We start from the raw sequence: 7,441 nt of genomic DNA, 5'->3' as shown, positions 1-7,441 counted from the left end.
TGGTGAGGCAAAGAAGGAGGACAGGACCGAGGTGATGGAAGGTAAAGCAGGGAAATAGTGTTTGATGGACCATACACGGCTGTTGCCAAGGCCAGGCTTCCACCTCGCTGTGCGGGAAGCCGTAAGGTCACAGGCAGCCTTGCTGGGATGCAGTGTAGTGGCAACATCACTTTCATCTCCAGCATCATGCTGGGTGCGTGCCTGGCTCTTGTCCTGAGACCAGTGGCCAGGACAACCGTAGCCTCTGCTGCCGTTTGGAGACATTCACGCTGCTTTCAGCCGTCAGGCAGCACCAAGCCCCGCTATGAGGAGGCTGCTGGGAGCTGCACTGCCTCTACTGCGAGATCAAAGGGCAGCTGTGCTTTGTCAGCACAATCGTCAACCAAAATATAATTACCATGGCAACTCCAATCAGCCTCTGCTGAAGAGCCAGACGACTCTCCAATAACTTTAAAAATCTGTTTTGCTAGAGCATGCCAGCCTCCAGCTAATGGGGATGCCTGTGCATCACCTGCAGGGGAGTCCCAGGGAGGAGGTTCCTGGTGTGCCACCAGCTGTGCTCCCTTCCACCAGTGCAGCTGGTGTGCTCGGGCCAGGATTTGGCAGGGATTTGCCTTCCTGTGTGATGCTGGGATGCAAAGTTGTGTGGAAAGAGGCAACAGAGATGACTTGTGGACATTTTGGCCAAGCTGGGATGCTTACCTTTATCCTTAAAGACTCCAAGAGACTTGTGATAATGCTTACTATGGTATCATTGCACTTAGAGATCCTGTTGGCAATCACACCAATGTTACAACTAAAAGAGAAGTCCTTGCCTGGAGAATTTTCAATGTGACTTGAGATCCGAGATGGCAGACAGGCACGAGTGGCCAACAGATGGAGCAGCAGAAGAAGAGAAGAGCACCTAGGATGGGCATGGCAGCCTGGGTGGGAGGGAGCACTTTCCGTGGATGCCTCAGCTGAGGAAAAGGAGTGGCTGAGTCTGACTCAGGCTGGGTACACACTGCTCTGTTAGCAATCAGCTAGTGTGCACACAGGGGAAGACAAACCCTAGCAAAGGCATCAGAAGGTCTCTAAAGTGCTAACTCCTCTTCTTTTTAGAGGGAGGAGGATAGCATGGCATGCTTGCCTTACACAGTAATCTGATTTTAAAACCTTATGTAAAACATATTTGAAGACCAGGGGCCCAACTCCCGTCTCTGAGCTGAGCGCTCATCGGCAAGAGGCGTTAACCAACCCCCTACCAGATCTAAGTGAGGCCTTGCCATGTACCAAAGCAGCAGGCACGCAGCTGGCAAGTCAAGAGCAGCCAGCTCAGATCTTAACCCGCTTTGTGTGGATGTGGAGCTTCGTTTTGGATCTTCTCTGGATCTCGTGAGCTCAGGAAAGTGGCAGTGAGTGGGCCCAGCTGCTCTCGGCAGCTAAGCAGGCAATGGCTCTTTGCCAGGAGAAGTTACAGCCAGCAGAAGTGCAGCCAGCGGTGCAGCATGGAGGCCACCAGCTACATTTCTGCATCTGAACACAGGCACTCACTATGTGTATACGCACTTTTATGAAGGATCAGCTGAAATTATGTATTATTCCACACACGCTGAAACTCAGAGAGATTGACCTGAGAAGCTTTTTGCTGAATTTAGTCCTAAAAGCCTATTATGTACCATTGTGTGGATGTTACAGCAAAGGCACTGAACAATAATTGCAAACTCGCTACTCTACTTGTGCCTGAAGGCAAGTGTGTAAAATGTTTTCTGCCTTCCAAAGCACTGACAACTGCAGCTGTTGTGGACTTTAATGGAAGCTACAGCTCGTCAGCAAACAGCCCATTGGTGTTAATTTGCCAAAGCTGGGGCTCAGGCAGGCGGCTCAGGGTAACTGTGACCGAAGCATGGGCTTGCAGTGGAGCTAAAGCACAGAACGGCTTACCAAAGGAGCTGCTGGAGAAACAGGAGCAATAGGAAGAACTGTGCTATCAGATGAGTGGTCTGACAACAGAAACCACAACACAGATAAGGTCTGCAGTAACTGCAGCAACACGAGCTGACAGAGCAGATGGTCACCTCAGTTTGGCCTCTGACAGGGCTTGTTGCCCCTAGCAATATTTACCCAAAAGTACTCTACTGATGGAGATGGGATTATGTAGCAAACAGAGGGTTATCAGTCCTGTTTTGTACAAGACAGAATCATGCTGCCTATCAGCTCTGACAGTCCCTTCATGTGCCAGCTTTGACTCGGGCAGATGGAGTGATGTGATGATGTACAAACAATTTCTGGGTTGGCTTCAGACAGTGGAAACCGGGTAGCATTTCACCAGTTCCCCAACTTCCTTGGAACTTTAACTTACTCCTCAGATATGGAAAACTGGGAAGCAGGTAAAATGTTAAACTTCCCATGTCTGAAATGACCTTCTGGGAGCTGTCAGGACATTTTCATCAGCTCCTCACCAGTGCTATTTGGGGTTAATCCTGACCAAATTCAAGGCCTGAAGTGAGAATTATTTCACTAGCTTGTGAAAAGCACTTAGAGAACATTCAGTGAAAAACAAAGACAAAACTATTCTCATTCCCAAAATAGTAGGTAAATAACCATAATGAAGTAGCAATATAGATACGTTGCAAAGGAGATTAACCACAAAGGAGGGAGAAATTCTGCATGGGGAAGTGTTCCATATTTGAAAGGCCAGCACTATACATATCTCAGCTCACATATTTAATAAATATTCTCTCAACTGCATATATTTACTTATTTTTATTAAAGAGCAAATTGCTTGTGTTTCCTTCTCTTCCTTCTCCATTATAACATCAAAGCAGGACAGCATGCCACACAACAGTACAAACAAACAGCACCACCAGATACTTAAGGGTCTTAAGCTCCTAAATTGACTAAAGCATAAATACAAACTGACGTCAAGCATTTGGGATTACTATTTTAAAATCGCTATTTTCTGAGTCACTAATGAAGGCCATTCACATCACAAGATCCAGTGGCTACAAAAGCAGGAGTAATCTGCCCAGACTCCAGAGTAAGGAGTCAAGGAAATGGTCTCCTTCTTAGAATAAAACAAAACCTGCTAGTTTGCTTTAGACCTGTGAGAAGTCCCAAATACAGAGAACATGGAAGAGCTGCTTCCAACCTGCCCAGCTCTTGAAAATTTGGGAATGTAGATGTCACCACCAGCCCTCGCTCTGACACCGTTACCAGCAGTGCTCGTATCACCCCCTCTGCTCATCACAGTCCTTGCAGTGTGGGAGCTCGTCCTGGCTGCACACTGGAGCTGCACATCACGTGTGTGATGCCTGCTCCGAGGCTGTGACGTGTCACCTTCCACATCTGGTTACTCTGGGGTCTCAGTTAAGTAGCTGAAACTTTAAACAAGATGCTCTTGAGTCAGATCATAAGCAGTGATGAAGCTTATGTTGGATCTCAGCCCTTTCTCCCTCTTAAGCATGACCGACATTTCCACTGGAACCCACGGAATTACGAGTACATTTTATAAGGCAAAACGCATTCCTGAGTAGGCGCTTGTACTAATTCAGGTGCTGAAGTGGCAGAGCTACATGACAGCGTGCTTTGTGGGCCAAGGTGTGCTGCTTCTCAGCATGATTAACTTAAGAGGAGGGAGCACAGCACTCTATGGCTTTTGGTACCTATACTGGCTTAACGAGCACTAGATTGCATATCTCTAGGTGATGTACACTTCCACAAAGATGTAAGTCAGGTATACCCTAGAGAAAAAGAGGGCTAGAGATTTTAAACGTACCTTCTACTTCAGAGTAAGTTCAGGCAGTCATAGACTTCGGGGCAAGTGGACGGCTTTTCTGTTGCTGCAGGTAGTAGAGATCTCAGTGGGAAAGCACAGCCTCATATTTGAAGAAGCGGCGCCTTTCGACACATCTACCCAAGCGCATCCCCACCCCTCCCCAGGACTTCTGTCAAGACAAGGCTTTTTCTTTCTGTGTCTGTGCCAGCTGCCCAGGGGCCAAAAGCAGAGCAGGTACTGGGGGCACCACCTGCTTCTGTAACTTTCCTCTTGTCCACAGAGCAGTGAACCAAGCGGCCAAACCCTCCATGGAGCAAACCTTTGCCATCCTAGAAGAAACGAGCCATTCCATGTGGTACCAATTCACTGTCATGCCTGTGGATGACTTGCTAGGAATGAGCCTGAAGCCCAGAGCCGCCCAGCTGTTAAAGTTCCCCCACCCAAGTGGAGATTGACCTCTGTCAGCTTAAAATCTCAAGTGGCTGCTCTATTCCCTGGGGCAGGAGATGGCACAAAGGGAAGCTTCCATCGCCAGGGGCTGGCTCAGGACACTCCAAGGGGAGTAAGGGAAGTCAGGTGCAAGTGGAGGTCGTTTGCCAAGCAAGGACAACCCTCCCAAGGTCTCACCAGCTCTGTGACCCTATCTGGTCATTAGGTGCCAAAGCAGCTGGGTGACAGAATGCACAGTGGGAACAGCTTCTGGCTCAGCAAGGGCTGCACCAGAGGAGAGGTTTCCTTCTACAACAGAGGATGGATCGCAGACGGACGTGGTAGCTGCTGATGTGCAGGAAGGAAGGGGAAGAGACTACTCTCTTCCTCATGCAGCTTGCAGGCACAACTGAAGCAAAGAACTCATGTCTGCAAGCCTCCTCTTGAATACCAGGCATACAGCATGTATTCAGAGCCCAGGATAAACTAAAATAGAAAAACATTTGGTTTCACTTCACATCTTAGTGGTGTCTCATGTTACATTCGTAGTAAAGGACAGAAGTTCCTGTGAAGAAAGAAAACCCCTTTCTTTCCATGCAGGTTTCAAAAAACGAGTCGGCAGCAGAGCAATGCTGTTGCACTCGGGAGGACTTCAGTCACATGCTTCTTAATTCTCAGACCAGTTAAAGCCCTGCAGATTTTTTTTTGGGGGGCGTTACCTTTTATAGTCACAGGACTAGTCAAGCAAAACCTTGATTGAATTATTCTGCTTTAATTACAAAACGCACTCAGACCAAAGGCACAGTAGTACCTGGTATGTATGCACACAGTTCTCTCAGTTACAACACCAACGACTGAAACGCAGTGTGGTCCTGCTGTAAATCAACCATCTCCCTCTGGCAAGATCTTTGGAGTATGAACAGATGTCTGTATTTCATCGTGTACTTTGAGATCCCTTAGGGTGGACCGTACAAGAGACAAGCAAGAGAAGGGAAGCAAAACTGCAGCCTCGAGGTAAGTGGAGTCCATATCCCAACACCCACCACCCCCTGGAAAAGAAAAGCAGCAATGGGCTCTCCCTCCCTGCTGCAGTTAGGACAAAGTAGATAAATCACAAGTTGTTTTTTTTTATTGCTGGTGAACTCAAAACAGGCAACTTTAATCTACTAAGGAAGATACACGTACAAACAAATGTTAGGCCTTGTGCGTTTTTTTTCTTCTTAATGCAAATGTCTCTGCAACTTCAGTCCAGCTCCCGAGTTCTCGCTGAGCTGCCACCGAGATCCCAGTAATGTGCTCTGGGCACTTCTGTAAGACGTTCGAAGAAGCATCACATGTATTAAAAAGGGAGATTTTGCAGAAAAGACAAAGCTCTGACTGCAGCCATGTTGCTCAGAAAAGGAGAAGTCTGGCTAATCCTGCTGCATTAGGTACACAGTATTATGTATAATTATTTTAATTTATTTAAGAATTTTCCGGGTCCCTTCCTGTTTCTGGTGTGCGAGCTGCAAGTAAAGTGCACTTCTGGGAGTAAATTACCACTCTTTGAGGATGCAGTAGCTGGGAGGTACATGTCAGACATCAATGGAAAGCAAATTACAATAGCTGTTACATCGGCACAGGCAATAAGGATAATGGAGTAAGATACTAGATGCTGCAGGGAAACCCCTTCATAGTTTGAGCATCTAAATATTACAGCACTGAGTAAAACCTGTGTCATGGAGCAGGGACCTTCTAAAGTCAAGACACACGACTGCTACTGTGCACCAGGTTAGCTCTGTGGACAGCCACTCCTCTTCCTCCTCCCCCAGTCCCAGCTGCAGCTGGAGGTCACCAAACCATGTGGCTACCTCCTTTTAACCTTTTTTTAAAGAGTTTTATAACAGCTAAGTGGAGAGCAGGAATCCTAAGGATGTTTCTGTGAAGCTGAGGGTTTCAGGTGATGCAGGGGTGGTGCAGGAGGCAGCACGACACCACGCCTAAACTGCACTGTGAGAGGACAACCCAGCTTTAGACACTGCATTTAGTGACCCTGACAGAACCAGGGCCAGAATGAGGAGAACCCAACTCTCACTTGCACCTTGCAATTCTTGTTCTGGTCCAGTAGAGCTCATCTACGTTATCCCACGTAAAAATCTCATCTCTTTTCTTCCCTTGTATACACTGTCAGGTGACTATTTTGCCTGGGTCTACATGCCCAAGACTAACAAAGTTGATAACTCCATACTGTTCCTCTGGTTTCATAACACTGGCATCACAGCATGGAAAAAAAATAATCTGTTCAATGTTTGTTCTCTTTTAATTTAATGAACTATAAAAATGTAACTCTAAATACCCACCTAAGTATTCTGGGTGCTACAGGAGACACCACATACCCCAGGCCTGATCTGATTAAGTCCTTGCCACCAGCGTTTCCGTGTGTTCATTGCCAGCAACGGATGCCATGTGAGAAGGGGGAAGGGAGGAATAAAATGATTGCACCCTGTGTGATACAAAAAAGGATTAACACTGCCTTCGTAAGAGCAGAACCAAAAAACGATTCCTAATAGCAGGTTCACAGCTGACCAGTCCCTACCAGAGACAGGGGACCCACTCCGAAGCAGCCTGGCCTTCTCCAACACAAGAGTGGAATCCTACAACAGGTTTGCATTTCATGGTGCAGCTCTGCTGACTATGGTGGAAGAACACATAAAATTAATTTGGCTTTACCAGGCCACTACAGCAAACCTTCTCCATAACTCAGTCAGGAGCATGATACACCTGACAGCTGGAAGTTCCATGTCTGTTGCTAACTCACACCATCAAGCACTTGCCCTGCACTGCAACTCTCTCTGTGCACCTCAAACGTCCCCAAGAGGTTACATTTCTAACTGCCCCCGGTGTGAGTAGTTCTATGACGGAGCCACAGCGCTTCCTCCCGCTCCACTTCGCAACTGCAACTCTTGCACCCTAACTCGAAGCCTCACTCAAGCAGAGTGTGAAGAAGTGCTCTTCAGAAAGGGATTTTTTTTTCCTTTTTTCCTTTTTTTTTTTTAATAACATATCAGGCAGCATGGCATGTCTTCTGCTGCCTCCGATTATCATCATGACAATATGGTTGTGGTTATTTAAAGCAGAATTTGGGAAGAAAAAAGCAAATCCTCTGGACACACTGAGGAGAACACTGGACAGAACCGAGCCAAGACCTGCCAGTGCTGAAGGAAGGTGAGAGTCAGTGTCAGAGGCCCAAATCCCAGATGCCACATTAGCCACATG

The sequence above is a fragment of the Apaloderma vittatum genome, unplaced genomic scaffold (genome assembly GCF_000703405.1).
Source record: "Apaloderma vittatum isolate BGI_N311 unplaced genomic scaffold, ASM70340v1 scaffold3640, whole genome shotgun sequence".
NCBI lineage: Eukaryota > Metazoa > Chordata > Aves > Trogoniformes > Trogonidae > Apaloderma > Apaloderma vittatum.
Note: the sequence above shows the minus strand (reverse complement) of the source record.